We start from the raw sequence: 25,054 nt of genomic DNA on the forward strand, positions 1-25,054 counted from the left end.
GAGGCCCAAACCTCTAGTGGCTTCTGATTCACAGACCATGTGCGGGACCTCAGTCCCCCACATGAAGGCTACACCTGGTGCTAAGACCCCAAGACCGAGTCCAATAGAAAAACCCCAAATGGGATCCAAAGGCCTATGGGACAGTATACAAACCTCAGTGCGGCCTCTGATCCTTATTTTCAGGTCTCATGGTCAGAATTACACTTGGACACCATAGAAGAATTTCACACACAGACGTCTGCAGATGATCAAATAACTTTATTGATTTTACTCGACATGGACATTAACAATCGTAGAATTCTCCGAAACAGCGCCCCAGGAGGTGAGATCCGGAGGTGCCCATCATCATCGTCATCGTCCCCACCAGTCGCCTACTGGAAGAGGATAAAATATTTGTTATTTTACAGACATTATTACAACCATCTCCTAAAACCCTCTGTGCTGCTGGACCCTCCGCTCCCACCATGTGACGCCCCCATAGACTTTATAAGGGACACCTTCTTAGCACCTGGTTCGGGGTCCCAGCAGCCTTTCCCACAGAAATCGCAGCACTTCTTCCCATCATCGCATTCGGAGTCGTCCTGGCACCGATCCACCGAGGGCTCCACACATGACACCATCATATTGGGGCATCCGTAGGCGATTGTTGTTGTCGTCGTTGTCATTGTTGTTGTTGGTGTCATTGTTGTCGTTGTTGTAGGCGGAATGGCTGAAAGATGAAGAGAGAAGAACAAGGAAGATCTCAGCTGTTTGTATTACAACCCCCATCATGGAAAAATATCCTCCTATCTACAGCCTAATAAGTCCTAAATTACCTAAATCTCAGGAAAAATCTCCATCTGCCATCTAAGGATTAAATACCTATATATATGGCAGTACCCTACATGACTGGTTATATCTGGCAGTACCCTACATGACTGGTTATATTTGGCAGTACCTTACATGACTGGTGATATCTGGCAGTATCTTACATGACTGATTATATCTGGCAGTACCTTACATGACTGGTGATATCTGGCAGTACCCTACATGACTGGTGATATCTGGCAGTATCTTACATGACTGGTTATATCTGGCAGTACCCTACATGACTGGTTATATCTGGCAGTACCTTACATGACTGGTGATATCTGGCAGTATCTTACATGACTGATTATATCTGGCAGTACCCTACATGACTGGTGATATCTGGCAGTATCTTACATGACTGGTGATATCTGGCAGTATCTTACATGACTGGTTATATCTGGCAGTACCTTACATGACTGGTGATATCTGGCAGTATCTTACATGACTGGTTATATCTGGCAGTATCTTACATGACTGGTTATATCTGGCAGTACCCTACATGACTGGTTATATCTGGCAGTATCTTACATGACTGGTTATATCTGGCAGTATCTTACATGACTGGTTATATCTGGCAGTACCTTACATGACTGGTTATATCTGGCAGTACCCTACATGACTGGTGATATCTGGCAGTACCTTACATGACTGGTGATATCTGGCAGTACCCTACATGACTGGTGATATCTGGCAGTATCTTACATGACTGGTTATATCTGGCAGTATCTTACATGACTGGTTATATCTGGCAGTACCCTACATGACTGGTTATATCTGGCAGTACCTTACATGACTGGTTATATCTGGCAGTACCCTACATGACTGGTGATATCTGGCAGTACCCTACATGACTGGAGATATCTGGCAGTACCCTACATGACTGGTGATATCTGGCAGTACCCTACATGACTGGTTATATCTGGCAGTATCCTACATGACTGGTTATATCTGGCAGTACCCTACATGACTGGTGATATCTGGCAGTACCCTACATGACTGGAGATATCTGGCAGTACCCTACATGACTGGTGATATCTGGCAGTACCCTACATGACTGGTTATATCTGGCAGTATCTTACATGACTGGTTATATCTGGCAGTATCCTACATGACTGATTATATCTGGCAGTACCTTACATGACTGGTGATATCTGGCAGTATCTTACATGACTGGTTATATCTGGCAGTACCTTACATGACTGGTTATATCTGGCAGTACCCTACATGACTGGTGATATCTGGCAGTACCCTACATGACTGGAGATATCTGGCAGTACCCTACATGACTGGTTATATCTGGCAGTATCCTACATGACTGGTGATTTCTGGCAGTATCTTACATGACTGGTTATATCTGGCAGTACCCTACATGGCTGGTGATATCTGGCAGTATCTTACATGACTGATTATATCTGGCAGTACCTTACATGACTGGTGATATCTGGCAGTATCTTACATGACTGGTTATATCTGGCAGTACCTTACATGACTGGTTATATCTGGCAGTACCCTACATGACTGGTTATATCTGGAAGTACCCTACATGACTGGTGATATCTGGCAGTACCCTACATGACTGGTGATATCTGGCAGTACCCTACATGACTGGTTATATCTGGCAGTATCCTACATGACTGGTTATATCTGGCAGTATCCTAAATGACTGGTTATATCTGGCAGTACCTTACATGACTGGTTATATCTGGCAGTACCCTACATGACTGGTTATATCTGGCAGTACCCTACATGACTTGTTATATCTGGCAGTATCCTACATGACTGTTTATATCTAGCAGTACCCTACATGACTAGTTATATCTGGCAGTACCCTACATGACTGGTGATATCTGGCAGTATCCTACATGACTGGTTATATCTGGCAGTACCCTACATGACTGGTTATATCTGGCAGTACCCTACATGAATGGTTATATCTGGACACTGGTTATATCTGTCATTACCCTACATGACTGGCTATATCTGGACACTGGTTATATCTCGCAGTACCCTACATGACTGATTATATTCGGCAGTATCCTACAGGACTGGTTATATCTGGACACTGGTTATATTTGGCAGTACCCTACATGACTGGTTATATCTGGCAGTACCTTGCATGACTGGTTATATCTGGAAGTACCCTACATGACTGATCGTATCTGGCAGTAACTTACATGACTGATTATATCTGGCAGTACCTTGCATGACTGGTTATATCTGGAAGTACCTTACATGACTGGTCATATCTGACAGTACCCTACATGACTGGTTATATTTAGACTCTGGTTATATCTGGACACTGGTTATCTCTGGCAGTACCTTACGTGACTGATACGCTCACAGACTTGCCTCACTTGGTTATGGGGCAGACAGATGGGTCTGATTGTTGGTGTACAGATCGGCCATGCTTGGTCACATTCATTTCAGTAGGAGCTGAGCTGCAGTTACCCGACAAAGCCACCGTACAATGTATGGCGACGTCTGCTTTCAGCTGCGTTCATTGCCTATAATCTCGATCCCCGGATTGTGCAGACAGATGATTGATGGGGTCGGGGGTCAGCGCCCAATGATCTGATAGTGATGACCTGTCCTGAGGATGGCCTATCAATATATTGTGAGCAGAAAACCCCTTTAATTCTTACATTTTGGGATCAGTTTGGCGTGACTGCTCTTTTAAGACCCATTGTTTGGATACAAGGTGCCCATACATGGCGTTTGACCAACACCTATTCTTCCTGACCCCTCCCCCATATACATGAATGTGTTTCCAATGGGCACATTCCAACACGCTGCCATCAGATAGCACGGGCACCAGCTGATCTCTTATCTGAGGGGACAAAGGATCCGGCAAGATGGAGCCCATCCCCCCAACCTTCTGACCCCCATAATTCCTGTAAAGGATAAGTCACTTGTAGACATCTGCCCCATCTATATCCTCAGGACATCCCCCACCACACATCCCATCATCCTCCTCTACTGACCTGCAGCCGATATATATCCGGCACACACCGAGCCGAGGACAAGGACCAGGAGGACGGTTCGAGCAGACGCTTCCATCTCCCCGGATCACTATGTGGACAGATGCCTGAGACCTGGCTGAGTGTCATATATATATATATATATATATATATATATATATATATATATATACGGACCATGTGACATACTGATTACACCCACACATTGTCCTGGTGACACCTGATCACACACATCCAGGTGAAATGTCGATCACAGCCATACACAGTTTCCGGTAAAACCACAATCACCCCTACAGTACAGTACAGGGTGGTATTAGAGCTTTTATTGACAAATATCACAGTTATTGAAAATTGTATTAAACGGTTATTCCCATCTCAACTTTTTACCTCCCATTTGCGCCCTGCAGAGGTGATCTGGAAACCGAAAACTGCTGAAGCAGACGATTTACCCATAGACTTTAATGGGTTTGTGGGTCTGCTCTGGTGGCACAACTTCCATTAATGTCAATTGTCAGTTTTCAGCTTCTTGTTCGACTCTGGGGTCCACAAATGGGCCTCAAAAAGGTGAGGTGTGAATACTCCTTTAACCCATTCAGTGCCACCACACAGTCTGCACAGTATCATAGATTAGTCTAATCAGTCCAGTTCTGCTAATTGTCCAAACTATCATTCGTAATCCAATCCAATACTGCCCCCAGGGTCTCCACAAATAACTGTGATCCAATCTCAGTCTGCCCCCTGTGGTGGTCACTACTAAATGATGAAATGCTATATGGCCCCCAGGGTCTCCACAAATAACTGTGATCCAATCCAAGTCTTCCCCTTTTGGTTCCCTGTGAACTATTGGACCCCTTCTCTGGTCTTGATGGTTCGGGGGCTGATGACATTATGGTTACAATATCCAATCACGGTTCTTGGATAAGATTAGTCAGCAGATGGATTGCTTTGTAAGGGGCTCATGGGGCCATGAAGCTACCCCCTTGTGTTTGCCCCTGCTAAGGAAGATCAGGACTTTGGGCGAGATAACATTTTATTCAGTGGAAAGTTCCACTCTACACTTTCCTCCTTATACAATCGCCTGTACGTGGTTGAGTTTCGGTATTTACTTTACCTCTTATAATCTTTATAATCCTTCCTTGTTTACCTGAAACCAACAGATCTGAGGAGGAACAATCTGTGCAGAACTTCTATTTCCAGATAAACATTACATCATCTGAGACTCCTCGGGGGCATTGACTCCAAACATCCGCCTCCCAACCAATCCAATTCAAACTGTTCACCACAACATACAAGGCCACGACCTGTCCCCTCCATACATCTGTGACTCGATCCCTGATACTGCTCCTCATGAGACCTCGGCCTGTGCTCTCCCCTTGTCCACACCTCACATGACCGTCTCCAAAACTTCTCCTGCACTTCCCTAATATACTGGAACTCTACTTGTAGATTGTAAGCCCTTGTTGGCAGGGCCTTCTCCTTGTAGATTGTAAGCCCTTGCGGGCAGGGCCCTCCCCTTGTAGATTGTAACCCCTTGTGGGCAGGGCCCTCTCCTTGTAGATTGTAAGCCCTTGTGGGCAGGGCCCTCCCCTTGTATTTTGTAAGCCCTTGTGGGCAGGGCCCTCCCCTTGTAGCCTGTAAGATCTTGTAGGCAGGGCCCTCCCCTTGTAGACTGTAAGTCGTTGTAGGCAGTGCCCTCCCCTTGTAGATTGTAAGTCCTTGTAGGCAGGGCCCTCCCCTTGTAGACTGTAAGCCCTTGTAGGCAGGGCCCTCTCCATGTAGTCTGTAAGTCCTTGTAGGCAGGGCCCTCCCCTTGTAGATTGTAAGCCCTTGTTGGCAGGGCCTTCTCCTTGTAGACTGTAAGTCCTTGTGGGCAGGGCCTTCGCCTTGTACATTGTAAGTCCTTGTAGGCAGGGCCCTCCTCTTGTAGACTGTAAGTCCTTGTAGGCAGGGCCCTCCCCTTGTAAATTGTAAGCCCTTGTAGGCAGGGCCCTCTCCTTTTAGACTGTAAGTCCTTGTAGGCAGGGCCCTCCCCTTGTAGACTGTAAGTCCTTGTGGGCAGGGCCCTCCCCTTGTAGACTAAGTCTTGTAGGCAGGGCCCTCCCCTTGTAGATTGTAAGCCCTTGTGGGCAGGGCCCTTCCCTTGTAGTCTGTATGTCCTAGTGGGCAGCGCCCTCCCCTTGTAGACTCTAAGTCCTTGTGGGCAGGGCCCTCCCCTTGTAGACTTTAAGTCCTTGTGGGCAGGGCCCTCCCCTTGTAGACTCTAAGTCCTTGTGGGCAGGGCCCTCCCCTTGTAGATTGTAAGCCCTTGTTGGCAGGGCCCTCCCCTTGTAGACTGTAAGCCCTTGTGGGCAAGGCCCTCCCCTTGTAGACTGTAAGTCCTTGTAGGCAGGGCCCTCCCCTTGTAGATTGTAAGTCCTTGTAGGCAGGGCCCTCCCCTTGTAGATTGTAAGTCCTTGTTGGCAGGGCCTTCTCCTTGTAGACTGTAAGTCCTTGTAGGCAGGGCCCTCTCCTTTTAGACTGTAATTTCTTGTAGGCAGGGCCCTCTCCTTGTAGACTGTAAGTCCTTGTAGGCAGGGCCCTCTCCTTTTAGACTGTAAGTCCTTGTAGGCAGGGCCTTCTCCTTTTAGACTGTAAGTTCTTGTAGGCAGGGCCCTCTCCTTGTAGACTGTAAGTCCTTGTAGGCAGGACCCTCTCCTTTTAGACTGTAAGTCCTTGTAGGCAGGGCCCTCTCCTTTTAGACTGTAAGTCCTTGTAGGCAGGGCCTTCTCCTTTTAGACTGTAAGTCCTTGTAGGCAGGGCCTTCTCCTTTTAGACTGTAAGTTCTTGTAGGCAGGGCCCTCTCGTCATTGTAAGTCCTCTCCCCCTCTGTGTCAGTTGGCATTGTTCTCTCAGCTGTCTCCATTATCACATATACAGTTCCCTGGAACCAAGAGCATATTTATCTATGGGGCGATTTCAGTGGCGGTTTATTGCCCAGTTCCTGGAATACAGTAAACATGTGACCTTTTATAGATGATTTTTTATATACATGATTTTTATTATCCAATCCCTCAATTTAAAGGAATATTCCGGCCAAAGACAACTTAACCCCTATCCAAAGGATAGGAGATAAGAAGTCTGATTATTAGGGGCCTGCCGCTGGGACCCCCGAGATCTCTGTGCAAAACTCTGCATTCTATGGCGGGCAGCTGCTTAAGGTCCGGTCTTTGTTTCTGGGACTGGAGACGTGACATCATGCCATGCCCCCTCCATAGACATGAATAGAGGGGGCGTGGTGTGACATCACAAAGGGGCGTGGTGTGATGTCCGAGACTGGAGCAGCAGCCCACTATACAATGCGGGTGCTGCAGGGAGTACACCATGACTACACCATGACTACACCATGACTGCACCATGACTGCACCATGACTACACCATGACTACACCATGACTACACCATGACTGCACCATGACTGCACCATGACTACACCATGACTGCACCATGACTACACCATGACTACACCATGACTGCACCATGACTGCACCATGACTACACCATGACTGCACCATGACTACACCATGGCTAAAACTACAAAGGGGCGACAATTCCTAAATTTATTGCAGGATAATTTTATGGGCCAGTTTGTGGAGGACCCAACAAGAAGTGATGCCTTGTTGGATCTGATCATTTCCAACAACGCAGAGCTGGTTGGTAATGTAACTGTGCAGGAAAACCTTGGGAATAGCGACCACAATATAGTTACTTTTGACTTAAAATGTAGAAAACAAAGACAGGCGGGGAAGGCAAAAACATATAACTTTAAAAAGGCAAATTTCCCTGGGCTGAGATCTGCACTACAGGACATAGACTGGGGGAGGGGTTCTCAAATACTGATACAGAAGGTAAATGGGACATCTTTAAATCAACTCTAAATAACTATACAGCTAAATATATACCAAAGGGGAACAAATATAAACCATTAAAACTAAATCCTACATGGCTGACAAATGAGGTTAAAAGAGCAATAAACAACAAAAAAAATAGCCTTCAAAAAATACAAATCTGATGGGTCAGCGATAACATTTAAACAGTACAAAGAGCTTAATAAAATCTGTAAAAATGTAATAAAAACAGCAAAAATTCAAAACGAGAGACAGGTGGCCAAAGAAAGCAAAACTAATCCTAAATATTTTTTTAGATATATAAATGCAAAAAAAACAAGGACAGGGCATGTAGGACCCCTTAATAATGATAATGGGGAGGTTGTCACAGGCGATCAAGAGAAGGCGGAGCTACTGAATGGGTTCTTTAGTTCTGTATACACTATGGAAAAAGGAGCTGACATTGGCCAGGTCAGTGCTGGTAACACATCATGTACAGGTCAGTGCTGGTAACACATCATGTACAGGTCAGTGCTGGTAACACATCATGTACAGGTCAGTGCTGGTAACACATCATGTAATGTACTGAACTGGCTTAATGTAGAGATGGTACAAGGTAAGTTAAGTGATATAAATGTAAGCAAATCTCCAGGGCCAGATGGACTACACCCAAGAGTTCTTAGAGAGGTAAGTTCAGTAATATCTGTACCCCTGTTCATGATATTTAGAGATTCTCTGGTGTCTGGTATTGTGCCAAGGGACTGGCGCAAGGCGAATGTGGTGCCAATCTTCAAAAAGGGCTCTAGGTCTTCCCCAGGAAACTATAGACCGGTAAGTTTAACGTGCATTGTGGGTAAATTGGTTGTGTATATAGAGGGGGGCTGTGTATATAGAGGGGGGGGGGCTGTGTATATAGAGGGGGGCTGTGTATATAGAGGGGGGGCTGTGTATATAGAGGGGGGGCTGTGTATATAGAGGGGGTATACTAATAACCTGCAGCATCGTATGTCTTAGGGGGGATTAAACTGGCAGAGTCACTGGTAGAGAAGGATCTGGGGGACTTGTAGATCACAGACTACAGAATAGCACAATGTCAGGCTGCTGCTTCCAAAGCCGGCAGGATATTGTCATGTATCAAGAGGCCTGGACTTAAGGGACAGGGACATAATACTCCCCCTTTATAAAGCATTGGTACAGTCTATAGTGTATAATACTCCCCCTTTATAAAGCATTGGTACAGTCTATAGTGTATAATACTCCCCCTTTATAAAGCATTGGTACAGTCTATAGTGTATAATACTCCCCCTTTATAAAGCATTGGTACAGTCTATAGTGTATAATACTCCCCCTTTATAAAGCATTGGTACAGTCTATAGTGTATAATACTCCCCTTTATAAAGCATTGGTACAGTCTATAGTGTATAATACTCCCCCTTTATAAAGCATTGGTACAGTCTATAGTGTATAATACTCCCCCTTTATAAAGCATTGGTACAGTCTATAGTGTATAATACTCCCCCTTTATAAAGCATTGGTACAGTCTATAGTGTATAATACTCCCCCTTTATAAAGCATTGGTACGGCCTCACCTGGAATATGCTGTTCAGTTTTGGGCACCTGTCCATAAAAGGGACACTGCGGAGCTGGAAAGGGTGCAGAGACGCGCGACTAAACTAATATGGGGCCTGGAACATCTTAGCTATGAGGAGCGATTAAAGGAGTTACAATTGTTTAGTCTTGAGAAGAGACGTATAAGGGGGGATATGATAAACGTATATAAGTATATAAATGGCCCATACAAAAAATATGGAGAAAAACTGTTCCAGGTTAAACCCCCCCAAAGGACGAGGGGGCACTCCCTCCGTCTGGAGAAGAAAAGGTTTAGTCTAAAGGGGCGACACGCCTTCTTTACCGTGAGGACTGTGAATTTATGGAACAGTCTACCTCAGGAACTGGTCACAGCAGGAACAATTAACAGCTTTAAAACAGGATTAGATAAATTCATGGAACAAAATAACATTAATGCTTATGAAGAAATATAAAATCCCATCCCTTCCCCAATATCGCGCCGCGCCCCTACCCCTTAATTCCCTGGTTGAACTTGATGGACATATGTCTTTTTTCGACCGTACTAACTATGTAACTATGACTACACCATGACTACACCATGACTACACCATGACTACACCATGACTACACCATGACTACACCATGACTACACCATGACTACACAATGACTACACCATGACTACACCATGACTACACCATGACTACACCATGACTACACCATGACTACACAATGACTACACCATGACTACACCATGACTACACAATGACTACACAATGACTACACCATGACTACACCATGACTACACCATGACTACACAATGACTACACAATGACTACACCATGACTACACAATGACTACACCATGACTACACCATGACTACACCATGACTACACAATGACTACACCATGACTACACCATGACTACACAATGACTACACCATGACTACACCATGACTACACAATGACTACACCATGACTACACCATGACTACACCATGACTACACCATGACTACAGCATGACTACACAATGGCTACACAATGACTACACAATGACTACACAATGACGGGTTAGGATAAGAGTACAACAAACATGCCCCTCCCCTGACCATGCCCTTTCTTTGTTAGAGTCCCCAAAATGGCCACCAATTATTTGAAATGGAAGCAGGAAGTACAGGCTAAATTTAAAGGGTCTAAATATGTTTGTAAACACCCAGAAACACTGATTACATTTTATACAACTATGAAATAATTGTACCAGGTATTTTGGCAGAAATGTCTTGTACCGACAGGGAATCCCACCAAATCAACTATCACTCAGTTACCAGCAAAGTTAATAACATTTAATAAAACATGAATTACCTAAACCAAATAAGACATACATACAAGCATTAATACAATAGTACATACTCTATGTTTAGCATAAATCTCTGATCTCTTATACTGATCATTGTTATCCCATAGGAAACTATAACACTGCACACACTGATCTCTTTCATTGACCATTGTTATCCCATAGTGGGCTATAACACTGCACACACTGATCTCTTATACTGATCATTGTTATCCCATAGTGGTCTATAACACTGCACACACTGATCTCTTATACTAATCATTGTTATCCCATAGGAGACTATAACACTGCACACACTGATCTCTTATACTGATCATTGTTATACCATAGGAGACAATCACACTGCACAGGGCACACACTGATCTCTTATACTGATCATTGTTATCCCATAGTGGGCTATAACACTGCACACATTGATCTCTTATACTGATCATTGTTATACCATAGGAGACTATAACACTATACTGATCTCTTATACTGATCATTATTATCCCATAGGAGACTATAACACTGCACACACTGATCTCTTATACTGATCATTATTATCCCATAGGAGACTATAATACTGCACACACTGATATCTTATACTGATAATTGTTATCCCATAGGAGACTATTACACTGCACACACTGATCTCTTATACTGATCATTGTTATCCCATAGGGATCTATAACACTGCACACACTGATCTCTTATACTAATCATTGTTATCACATAGGAGACTATAACACTGCACACTCTGATCTCTTATACTGATCATTGTTATACCATAGGAGACTATAACACTATACATACTGATCTCTTATACTGATCATTATTATCTCATAGGAGACTATAACACTGCACACACTTATCTCTTAAACTGAACAATGTTATCCCATAGGAGACACACTGCACACACTGATCTCTTATACTGATCATTATTATCCCATAGGAGACTATAACACTGCACACACTGATCTCTTACATTGGTCATTGTTATCCCATAGGAAACTATAACACTGCACACACTGATCTCTTATACTGATCATTGTTATCCCATAGGAGACTATAACACTGCACACACTGATCTCTTATACTGATCATTGTTATCCCATAGGAGATTATAACACTGAACACACTGATCTCTTATACTAATTATTGTTATCCCATAGGAGACTATAGCACTGCACACACTGATCTCTTATACTGATCATTGGTATCCCATAGGAGACTATAACACTGCACACACTGATCTCTTATACTGATCATTATTATCTCATAGGAGACTATAACACTGCACACATTGATCTATTATACTGATCATTGTTATCCCATAGGAGACTAAAACACTGCACACACTGATCTTTTACATTGATCAATGGTTTCTCAAAGGAAACCATTGATCAATGATTCTGCCGCTTGACTGCTCATGTCCGGATCTCAGGCACTGATCAGTCATTCGGCAATCGGACAATAGGAGGCAAGGTAAGGGACCATCCATCTGTTCTACAGCTGTTCAGGATGTCGCGATTTCACTGTGGCGACCCAGAACAACCCGCTGAGCTAGCCAGGGGGTAGTTTAGTTTCACTTTAGACACGGCGATCAACTTTGAATGCCGCATCTAAAGGGTTAATACTGCGTGGTACCGCTATCAGTGCCACGCGCTATTAGCCATGGGCCCGACCAGTTATGATGCGTTATAGAACAGGAGCGGACTCAGGCCGAATTTTGGTGCATGTAGTTAACAATTTTTTTTAAGTATTCAAATAAAATAAAACCTATATAAATAAATTGGGTATCCTTGTAACTGTATGGACCTACAGAATAAAGATAAGGTGTCATTTTTACCGAAACGTGCACTGCGTGAAAACGGGTGTCCCCAAAATTCACAAAATGGCGTTTCTTTTTTATTTCACCCCACAAATATTTTTATTTTAAATTTTGCCACAGGTTATATTAAGGGCCAGCATTAAGGCGGGGCAAACGGAGCAATTGCCCAGGGCCCCCATCCCTGCATGCAGGCTGCTCAGTGGCGGATCCAGATGGGGGGATCCCAGATCCGCCACTGAGCAACCGCAAGGGGCCCCCTGTCACATTCGGGACATTCCTGTGTCCCGAAAGATCTTTTTGGGACACAAGGATGTCCCGGTTACCTCTCTGCTGCCCCGCGTTCACTTTAAAAACGCAGAGGCCGCCTTGAGGTAGCGCACACAGGGACGTGACTGACGTCCCCTGCGTGCGCCCATAGGAACGGAGGGGCGGAGCAGCGGAGAGGAGGACGCTTGCTCGCCGGAATGGTAAGTGACCAGCAGCACGTAATCTTCAGTGCTCCGACCACTGCTCCTCCGGTCCCGGGACCTACTGCTATGGCCTATAGGCCATAGCAGTAGACCGTGACCCCTGACTGGAGGAGCGGTGGACGGAGCACTGAAATGGGGCAGTACACAGGCATACAGCCTCCAGCTATACACTGTATATGACTGAAGGCTGTATGTCTGTGGGGGAACTATACTGCCAACCTAATGTGGGGGGACTATACTGCCAACCTAATGTGGGGGAACTATACTACCAACCTAATGTGGGTAACTACAGCCTAATGTGGGGGAACTATACTGCCAACCTAGTGTGGGGGAACTACAGCCTAATGTGGGGGAACTATACTGCCAACCTAATGTGGGGGAACTATAACATAATGTAGGGAAACTATCCTGCTAACCTAATGTGGGGAAACTACAATCTAATGTGGGGGAACTACAACATAATGTGGGGAAAACTATACTGCCAACCTAATGTGGGGGAACTATACTGCCAACCTAATGTGGGGGAACTATACTGCCAACCTAATGTGGGGGAACTATACTGCCAATCTGATGTGGGGGGAACTATACTTCCAACCTAATGTGGGGGCAGTGGCATACTAAGGGGGGGGGGGGGCGGGGGGGTTTGGCCCGCCCCGGGTGCCGCTTACAAAGGGGGTGCCAGGGGCGGACTGACCCGCCGCAGCCGCCGCAGCCGCCGCCACTACTGAGGATCCGGGACACTCGTCCCAGATCCCCAGCAGACAGCAGTGCCTTCTCCTGTATGCGCGATACATGCACACACAGGAGAAGGCGTCCCCTCTGTGTGAGCCGCATCTGCAGCTACAGATGGGACCTCCGCCCCCACGCAGCACGCAGTACAGGCGCCGGTGACGTCACTTACCCGGCGCCTGTACTGTGGAGGGGAGAAGACGCGGCCCTGCAGTTGAGGAGATCGCTGCATGGGATATCAGGTGAGCATCATTTTTTTTTTTTCTCAACTCTGCCTATACCTATGGGGAAGGGGGGGGGGGGGTGTTACTCTACATATACCTATGGGGAAGGGGAGTTGGGGTGTTACTCTACATATACCTATAGGAAAGGGGAGGGGGGTGTTACTCTACATATACCTATGGGGAAGGGGAGTTGGGGTGTTACTCTACATATACCTATAGGAAAGGGGAGGGGGGTGTTACTCTACATATACCTATGGGGAAGGGGAGGGGGGGTTACTCTACATATACCTATGGGGGAGGGGGGAGGTTACTCTACATATACCTATAGGGAAGGGGGGGGTTACTCTACATATACATATGGGGAAGGGTAGGGGGGGTTACTCTACATATACCTATGGGGGAGGGGGGAGGTTACTCTACATATACCTACAGGGAAGGGGGGGGTTACTCTACATATACCTATGGGGAAGAGGAGGGGGTTACTCTACATATACCTATGGGGAAGGGGAGGGGGGTTACTCTACATATACCTATGGGGAACGGGAGGGGCTACTCTACATATTCCTATGGGGAAGGGGAGGGGGTTACTCTACATATACCTTTGGGGAAGGGGGGGGTTACTCTACATATACCTATGGGGAAGGGGGGAGGTTACTCTACATATACCTATGGGGAAGGGGAGTGGGCTACTCTAGATATTCCTATGGGGAAGGGGGGGGGTTACTCTACATATACCTATGGGGAAGGGGAGGGGAGATTACTCTACATATACCTATGGGGAAGGGGGGGAGGTTACTCTAAATATACCTATGGGGAAGGGGAGGGGAGATTACTCTACATATACCTATGGGAAAGGGGGGGTTACTCTACATATACCTATGGGGAAGGGGAGGGGAGATTACTCTACATATACCTATGGGAAAGGGGGGGGTTACTCTACATATACCTATGGGGGAGGGGGGAGGTTACTCTACATATACCTATGGGGAAGGGGGGGTTACTCTACATATACCTATGGGGAAGGGGAGGGGGGGGTTACTCTACATATACCTATGGGGAAGGGGGGGGGGTTACTCTACATATACCTATGGGGAAGGGGGGGGGGTTACTCTACATATACCTATGGGGAAGGGGGGGTTACTCTACATATACCTATGGGGAAGGGGGGGTTACTCTACATATACCTATGGGGAAGGGGGGGGGGGGTTACTCTACATATACCTATGGGGGAGGGGGGGTTACTCTACACATACTTATGGGGGAGGGGGGGTTACTCTACACATACCTATGGGGGAGGGGAGGGGGGGTTACTCTACATACATACCTATGGGGGAGGAGGGGGGGTTACTCTACATATACCTATGGGGGAGGGGAAGGGGAGGGAGTTAATCTACATATTCCTATAGGGGAGGAGGGGGGGGTTACTATACATATACCTATAGGGGAGGGGGGGTTACTCTACATATACCTATGAGGGAGGGTAAGGGGAGGGGGGGTTATTCTACATATACCTATGGGGGTGGGGGGGTTACTCTACATATACCTATGGAGAAGGGGAGGGGGGGTTACTCTACATATACCTGTGGAGAAGGGGAAGGGGGGGTTACTCTACATATACCTATGGGGAAGGGGGGGGGGTTACTCTACATATACATATGGGGAAGGGGAGGGGGGGTTACTCTACATATACCTATGGGGAAGGGGGGGTTACTCTACATATACCCATGGGGAAGGGGGGGGTTACTCTACATATACCTATGGGGAAGGGGGGGTTACTCTACACATACTTATGGGGGAGGGGGGGGTTACTCTACACATACCTATGGGGAAGGGGAGGGGGGGTTACTCTACATACATACCTATGGGGGAGGAGGGGGGGGGTTACTCTACATATACCTATGGGGGAGGGGAAGGGGAGGGAGTTAATCTACATATTCCTATAGGGGAGGAGGGGGGGTTACTCTACATATACCTATAGGGTAGGGGGGTTACTCTACATATACCTATGGGGGAGGGTAAGGGGAGGGGGGGTTATTCTACATATACCTATGGGGGTGGGGGGGGGGTTACTCTACATATACCTATGGAGAAGGGGAGGGGGGGTTACTCTACATATACCTATGGAGAAGGGGAAGGGGGGGGGGTTACTGTACATATACCTATGGGGAAGGGGAGGGGGGGTTACTCTACATATACCTATGGGGAAGGGGAGGGGGGGTTACTCTACATATACCTATGGGGAAGGGGAGGGGGGGTTACTCTACATATACCTATGGGAAAGGGGGGGTGTAACTGCATATACCTATGGGAAAGGGGGGGTGTAACTGCTTATACCTATGGGAATGAGGGGGGGTGTAACTGCATAAACCTATGGGAAAGAGGGGGGTTGTAACTGCATATACCTATGGGAAAGAGGTGGAGGGTACCTGCATATACCTATGGGGAAGAGGGGGGTAACTCTGCCTATACCAATGGGGAAGAGGGGGGTAACTGCCTATACCAATTGGAAAGAGGGGGGGGGATCTGCCTATACCTATGTTAAAAAAGGGGTTTAACTCTGCCTATACCTATGGGAAATGGGGTGGGGGGACTCTGCTGCCTATACCTAAGGAGAAAGGGGGATTAACTCTGTTCCTATACCTATTGGGAAGGGGGTTTAACTCTGCTGCCTATACCTACAGGGAAGGGGGGCTAGCTAACTTTATACCTGGATGCCTAACTACTTACCTACATACCCAGTTACCTAACTATGTACATACCTGGCCTTCCTACATCGCTGCCTAACTACCTAGCTAGCCCCCTACCTACTTGCCCTTTTACTGTGCAGGACACCAAGGAGGGCATTATTACAGTTTGTGGGCCTATAGATGGAAAGATTTTGTAGAGGAGAGCACTGGAAAAATGCAGAGTCTGACATGTTTTTCCTGCAGATGTTAAGAGATCCACATGGCGGTCTTATCCGGACGGAGAAGGAAAGGAAAGAGGACGCCGCTGATCAGAAAAGACGTAATTGTGAGTCCCAAAATGTAACTGTAATCACTTATATGGTATACACATCCTGTGTACAGCTGATATCTACTGCCATATGGTCCTGTATATAATCACTTATATGGTATACAGATCCTGTGTACAGCTGATATCTACCGCCATATGGTCCTGTATATAATCACTTATATTGTATACAGATTCTTTATAGTTTACTGGTCTGTATATAGTGGTATTATTCAGTACATTATGGCGGTATTATCCAATTATTGAGTGGTGGTATATATTTACTCCTATACCAGTATTATTGGTCATGGAAATTTACCTACGTTAAAGTGTTTCTTACATATATAAATTTTAGTTTATTGTGTGTGGGATTTAGGTGGAATAGGGGCGTGGCAGAAGATTGACGAGCTGCAGAGCCTAGTAGGGGCCCTTGCTTTTTTTTTGTCCGTGGGCCCCGAGTGTTGTCAGTCCGCTCCTGGGAGGGGGTGTAATTAAGGGGGGTGCAGGTGGGGGGTGCCAAAAAAAGGGTCCACCCTGGGTGCCAAATGCTCTAGGTACGCCCCTGTGTGGGGGGAACTATACTGCCAACCTAATGTGGGGGAACTATACTGCCAACCTAATGTGGGGGAACTATACTGCCAACCTAATGTGGGGAAACTATACTGCCAACCTAATGTGGGGAAACTATACTGCCAACCTAATGTGGGGGAACTATACTGCCAACCTAATGTGGGGGAACTATACTGCCAACCTAATGTGGGGGAACTATACTGCCAACCTAATGTGGGGGGGGGAACTATACTGCCAACCTAATGTGGGGGGGAACTATACTGCCAACCTAATGTGGGGGGGAACTATACTGCCAACCTAATGTGGGGGGAACTATACTGCCAACCTAATGTGGGGGAAACTATACTGCCAACCTAATGTGGAGGAACTATACTGCCAACCTAATGTGGAGGAACTATACTGCCAACCTAATGTGGGGGAACTACAACCTAATGTGGGGGAACTATACTGCCAACCTAATGTGGGGGGAACTATACTGCCAACCTAATGTGGGGGGAACTATACTGCCAACCTAATGTGGGGGGAACTATACTGCCAACCTAATGTGGGGGGAACTATACTGCCAACCTAATGTGGGGGGAACTATACTGCCAACCTAATGTGGGGGGAACTATACTGCCAACCTAATGTGGGGGGAACTATACTGCCAACCTAATGTGGGGGGAACTATACTGCCAACCTAATGTGGGGGAACTATACTGCCAACCTAATGTGGGGGAACTATACTGCCAACCTAATGTGGGGGAACTATACTGCCAACCTAATGTGGGGAGAACTATACTGCACCTAATGTGGGGGGAACTATACTGCTAGCCTAATGTGGGGGGAACTATACTGCACCTAATGTGGGGGGAACTATACTGCACCTAATGTGGGGGGAACTATACTGACAACCTAATGTGGGGGGAACTATACTGCACCTAATGTGCGGGAACTATATTGCCAACCTAATGTGGGGGAACTATACTGCACCTAATGTGGGAAGGTACTATACAAAAATATAACATTGTACTATTCTGATCCCTATAACTCTTTTATTTTTCTGTATATGGGGATGTATGAGGGTCATTTTTTGCGTTGTGATTTGTAGTTTTTATCGGTACCATTTTTGTTTTGATGGGACTTTTCAATAGCTTTTTAGTTATTATTTTATTGTATTTGAAGTGACCAAAAATGTGCAAATCTGGTTAGTGCACTATTACGACTTTTGGGGCCCAACTTTTGATTTTGCCCAGGGCCATGCTAAGCCTAAAACCGTCCCTGGTTATATTATAAAATAAGTGATGTCATTACAAAGTACCATTGGTGACGCAAAAAACAAGCCCTCATATGGGTCTGTAGGGGCAAAATTTAAAGCGTTCAGATTTTTAGAAGGGAAGGAGGAAGAAACGAAAATGCAAAAACGAAAATTTGCTGAGTCCTTAAGGTGAAAATAGGCTGAGTCCCTAAGTAACTAACAATTGGATTGTTATTTTTACATGTCAGCCTATGGTATGGCCCTAGTGTCCTGCGGAGACTCAAGCTGCACACGGTCAAGATCACCTTTATTCACCTCCATTTTGGTTTTCCTGAAAGACAAAACAAATATGTCTAAATATCTGCTTGGGCTGGAGAAACTTGGATGACTTTTGTCTGGGGTACTCAGCGTTTGGAGCCGGTGCTGGGAGCTTGTGATGTCATAACCCCGCCCCCTCATGCCGTCACACCCCGCCCCCTCAATGCAAGTCTATGGGAGGGGGCGTGACGGCCGTCACGCCCCCTCCCATAGACTTGCATTGAGGGGGCGGGACGTGACGTCATGAGGGGGTGGGGCTATGAAGTCAAAAGCTCCCAGCAAAGGCATTCAGAACAGTTAGTTCCAGACGCTGAGCAGCAGAGTACTCCTTTAACTTGCTTCCTTTGCGTCATGTTTCCAGTAGAATAGCAACTTGTGGAGATACGGCCCCTATGACCACCTCTATTACATTTTGCCGAACCGTATTTGCGTTGAGTCTTGTTACCATTTTCTTTACAATATCCAGCAATATGGCCAAAAACACCACCTGCAAAACCAGTCTTTACGCCATTGGTTGCGGTTCTAGGGTGGTAATCCTGGCGGCATCTCCACTTATGGTGGAAACCCGGTTGACTACACCAATTGTGTTTTTTTTAGGATAAGAGTACAACAAAACATGCCCCTCCCCCGACCATGCGTTTTCTTTGTTAGAGTCCCCAAAATGGCCGCCAACTATTCGAAACGGAAGCAGGAAGTACAGGCTAAATTTATAGGTCCTAAATATGTTTGTAAACTCCCAGAGACACTGATTACCTTTTGTACAACTATGAAATAATTGTACCAGGTATTTTGGCAGAAATGTCTCGTACCGGCAGTGAATCCCACCGAATTAACAATCACTCGGTAACCAACAAAGTTAATCACATTTAATAAAACATTAATTAGCTAAAGCAAATAAGACATATATACAAGCATTAACCGGATGCCGACGAAGGACGAGCCCTGAGCCGGCAACCGTTGTATGACACGTGCTCCCGACTCGAGCCCACGTCATACCGGCCGGCCCCCAGCGGATTCCTGTAGCTGGGGGCCGGCGTTAATAGCCGACATGCGGTAATTGCCACGGCCGGCTATTAACCGTTTAGATCGCCGCTGTCAAAGTTGACAGTGGCGTCTAAAGGGACAATCAAACGCTCCCTGGTGGCCCAGTGGGGTGGATTGCTCCCCTCCCTTGCAGCGCGATCGCGGGGGGATCCACTTCTGAGGTAGCCGGAGGGCTTACCTCTCCTTCCGGGTCTGCTACTGCGCTGTGAATGATAAAGACTGGCAGGACAAGGCTTTATCAATCGAGCGCAGATAACACAGATCAATGTGGTTTTATACAACCACATTGATCTGTATGAGAAATCAAATGATTCCTCCTAAAAGTCCCTTAAAGGGGTACTCCCGTGGAAAACTTTTTTTTTTTTAAATCAACTGGTGCCAGAAAGTGAAACAGATTTGTAAATCACTTCTATAAAAAAAAAATCTTAATCCTTCCAGTACTTTTTAGGGGCTGTATACTAAAGAGAAATCCAAAAAAGAAATGCATTTCCTCTGATGTCATGACCACAGTGCTCTCTGCTGACCTCTGCTGACCTTTTTGGATTTCTCTTTAGTATACAGCCCCTAAAAAGTACTGGAAGGATTAAGGTTTTTTTTTAATAGAAGTGATTTACAAATCTGTTTAACTTTCTGACATCAGTTGATTTTAACCCCTTAAGGACGAGCGCCGTAAATGTATGGCGCTGCTAAGAATTACTTAGCGCACAGCGCCGTACATTTACGGCGCAGCTTTCCTGGATCACTGCGTCTCCAGACACGGTGATCGGAACGCCCCCTCCCATAGAATTGCATTGAGGGGACGGGGCGTGATGTCACATGGGGGCGGAGTCCTGACGTCACAGACTTCCGTTCCAGTGGTCGAGACCGAGACCCTCCAGCACTTCCTGACAAGAAACAGGTGGGTGCCACATGCAACATGGCTGGGGTCCCCAACGGCGAGACCCCCGCGGTCAGGCATCTTATCCCCTATCCTATGTCTAGGGTGGGAGTACCCCTTTAAGGGGTTAATACAATAGTACATACTCTATGTTTAGCAAACTACCGTGTTTCCCCGAAAATAAACCCTACCCCGAAAGTAAGCCCTAGCAGGATTATGGGGTAGGGCTGCAATATAAGCCCTACCCCGAAAATAAGACCTAGTTCAGGGGTAATCTGCTGGCCGCCAGTAACGCAGACCCCACATGGCCACCCAGTAATGCCCGCAGACGCCACACACCTCCCCCCCTCACCGGCCGCCACAGTAATGTCCGCAGATCCGACACCGCGCCCGGCCACCACAGTGCGGTAATGCCTGCAGATTCCACATCCCCCCGGCCACCCCATTAATGCCTGCCGACCCCACAGCCCCCCTCGGCCAGCCCCCTGCCTCTTTTGGCTGGTCCCGCGGCACCCGCAACAAGTTAGCTTACCGTAATTCAGCTGGGGCAGGGGCGCTGACGTTCTAAAACGTTGGCGCGTATGCACGGCCGACGTCACGGACGTGTCCCTGCCCCCGGCTGCTAAGCAACAGGCGAAGATCTCGCCGCAGGGTACCGTATGGTAAGAAAGTGAAACGAGTACCGGTGCCCAAGTTTATTATGGCAGAGGGGTGGGGGGCACTGTAGGGCAGTGTTTCCCAACCAGTGTGCCTCCAGCTGTTGCAAAACTACAACTCCCAGCATGCCCGGACAGCCAAAGGCTGTCCGGGCATGCTGGGAGTTGTAGTTTTGCAACAGCTGGAGGATATTGGTTGGGAAACACTGCTGTAGGGTATGGTAGGAGTGTGGATAACGACAGGGGAAGTGGAGGATGGGGGGCTGAAGGAGTATGGGGGGCTGCAGGAGTGTGGAGGATGCCCCCTATCCTTCACACTCCTGCAGCCCCCCATCCTTCACACTCCTGCAGCCCCCCATCCTCCACACTCCTGCAGCCCCCCATCCTTCACACTCCTGCAGCCCCCATCCTCCACACTCCTGCAGCCCCCATCCTCCACACTCCTGCAGCCCCTCATCCTTCACACTGCTGCAGCCCCCCATCCTTCACACTCCTGCAGCCCCCATCCTCCACACTCCTGCAGCCCCCATCCTCCACACTGCTGCAGCCCCCCATCCTTCACACTCCTGCAGCCCCCCATCCTTCACACTCCTGCAGCCCCCCATCCTTCACACTCCTGCAGCCCCCCATCCTTCACACTCCTGCAGCCCCCATCCTTCACACTCCTGCAGCCCCCATCCTCCACACTGCTGCAGCCCCTCATCCTTCACACTGCTGCAGCCCCCCATCCTTCACACTCCTGCAGCCCCCATCCTCCACACTCCTGCAGCCCCCCATCCTCCACAATCCTGCAGCCCCCCATCCTTCACACTGCTGCAGCCCCCCATCCTTCACACTCCTGCAGCCCCCCATCCTCCACACTCCTGCAGCCCCCCATCCTTCACACTCCTGCAGCCCCCCATCCTTCACACTCCTGCAGCCCCCATCCTCCACACTGCTGCAGCCCCCCATCCTTCACACTCCTGCAGCCCCCATCCTCCACACTGCTGCAGCCCCCCATCCTTCACACTGCTGCAGCCCCCCATCCTTCACACTGCTGCAGCCCCCCATCCTTCACACTCCTGCAGCCCCCCATCCTTCACACTCCTGCAGCCCCCATCCTCCACACTGCTGCAGCCCCCCATCCTTCACACTGCTGCAGCCCCCATCCTCCACACTGCTGCAGCCCCTCATCCTTCACACTGCTGCAGCCCCCCATCCTTCACACTCCTGCAGCCCCCCATCCTTCACACTCCTGCAGCCCCCATCCTCCACACTGCTGCAGCCCCCCATCCTTCACACTGCTGCAGCCCCCATCCTTCACACTCCTGCAGTGATACATGAATATTTAGTGTAGAAATGATACAATCCATGAGGGGCATTTATGAAAACTATCATACGTCTGTGTTTTTTTGGTCAGTTTTTCTTTAACTTGTTTTTGTTGTCGTGCGCCAAATTTACTATATTGTCTCACGGCGTAAGTGTCACACGTTAGCAAAATAAGGATTGTCGCACGTATAAGCAAATTTTTTAGTCAGCTCTATGCTTCTTTCACAGAGCGCTCAACTTAATTCTTCGCTTTTTTGCCCGGGAAAGTTTTATTTCTTTAATTTATAAGACCTCCCTTTGTGCCTTTCCTGGTTTGTTGCCAAACTTACTACCTTAAAATGTCGAGAGCTGGAGGGAAAAGCATCAGCAAACGTTAAGGTTGTAGTTTGGGTTTATGTCAGGTGTGGTAGCCCTTAGGGGGATATAATACAGTGGGGGTGTTGCTTAGGTATATGAGGGGTTAATTTAACCCCTGTCACTCGTGACGCCAGGGTGAGGGCTAATACGCTGAGGTAAATCTTCGGCCACCCTTCCCAGGAATGATAGGTGCGTGCTTAAATGAATGAAGGTCCACAATGGAGATGAACTATAACTGGTATAAATTTTACTAAAGTACTTGCGGTCCATCCAATTACCAGTAACAGTCTCAGTAATACAGTCTCTATACAGCACGGCAGTGATTGACAGATGCTGCGGACCATTGACTTATCCAAGGATTAGCAGAATTAGGATTTATGCAGAGATCCGTCCGGATTTAGGGGTCTGTTTAGGTCCGGTGATCTTGCGAAGTTAACAGGGATTGAGATAACTCACAGTTTTGTATGAATGGCCGTTGCCGCAAGGCTTGGGCCTAGTTATTGCGGAAGATAGCTGCGCAGATCCGTCCTCATCAGTAGTGCAGGAACAAGAGAGCGATTAATGGCCGCCGCTCCCTTATATGGGCAGGGGCAGGGCCGTTTTGGATTGGTCCATGCCAGCTGTCACTCACCGTTACAAGGCATGGTGGGTGAACACGTCACTGGGACCTCCAAAGGTCCTAAAGCAAAACCATAGAGTTTACCTGATCACGTGACCCGCAGGTCCTGCTACGCTCCGCACAGGTAAATAACCAAATATATACATTTCTATACCTATAATGATATAAGTAGAACTGCTATGTAGTTAGTGACTAAGTGAGAGGTGACAAGGGGAAAACTAAACAAGAGGGACCCCGACGTCCTAGGGACTCTGACTATGGGGACCTCTATACAGGTAACGTATAGTCCAAACACCTCAAAGAATGGAGAAATCGGCACTGTATAATGTAGAGCTCACCAGCGGGTGCTCTGCTTCTCAGGTCTTGACCCCAAACCAAGGAAACTCCAGCAAAAAAGTAAAGAAGCGGCACTCCGCTTCTTTACTTTTTTGCAGGTAACGTATAGGATTTGGTACCGGGACACCACACAGGCATTTAAGTAGATATGAAGCGCAAAATATTAATCGGGCTATGTCCCTGGGCAGCCAAAAAATAGTAAGCAAGCTTTAACTTACCTGCCTGTGGTCCCCATTTGCTCTGGTATGTGTCCCTTTCCTCTGGCCATGTTTCTTTTGGGGCTCGGAACCTCAGCCTATCCCCACCTGCAGTGATGTCCCGCCTCAGCCGGTGATAGGCTTACCAACCTGTCCGTTAAAGGAGCTCTGTCCGGGCTTGCTCAGCCTTTCACCGTCCAAGATGCGACATCGCCGGGGTTGACAACACGCTGAGGTTCCCAGCCCATAGGGCACCATTTATGGCTGACCCGGACACTTACCGTAGCAACTGTGAAGCGCTGTCAGTTTAGTTTAAGTTTGCTTTCTATTTTTCGTCTGGCTGGTGCCGTAGACGACTTTAAAATTTGCGCTACATATCTCTTTAAAAAGCTTTGTTCAAAATGCCCCTCAGTATGTTTTGCAATGGAAAAATTACTTAGATCATTCTCACCTTTTAAACTAATTTAACCTTCCAATAAGTAAATTTAACGTATAGGACATCTATATTTTATATTATATTATTATATTATATTATTTTATATTAAACATTTATTACAATAAATCGTACAACCTGAACATTCCCTGTTAAAACATTCACACAACAGAGTAATAGCAGCATGAGTTCAGCAGTCAGGTTCGTAAGCCGTGATTTTGCTGGGGTATATTTAGTCGGTTTTTGAAGGCTTTGCGACTTTTTTGT

At 47.1% G+C, this 25,054-nt stretch overlaps 1 long non-coding RNA gene across 1 annotated transcript; it reads right to left on the bottom strand.

Moving 5' to 3' along the window:
* Nucleotides 1–242: 242 nt before the first annotated feature.
* On the bottom strand, nt 243–24,489 carry LOC130361111 (uncharacterized). Its single transcript, XR_008890880.1, has 3 exons — nt 24,376–24,489; nt 509–709; nt 243–374 (listed from the first exon to the last, which is right to left on the bottom strand). It is a non-coding gene; the product is annotated as an uncharacterized LOC130361111 (long non-coding RNA).
* Between the last annotated feature and the right edge of the window lie 565 nt (nt 24,490–25,054).

This window comes from Hyla sarda, chromosome 3, assembly GCF_029499605.1.
Source record: "Hyla sarda isolate aHylSar1 chromosome 3, aHylSar1.hap1, whole genome shotgun sequence".
NCBI lineage: Eukaryota > Metazoa > Chordata > Amphibia > Anura > Hylidae > Hyla > Hyla sarda.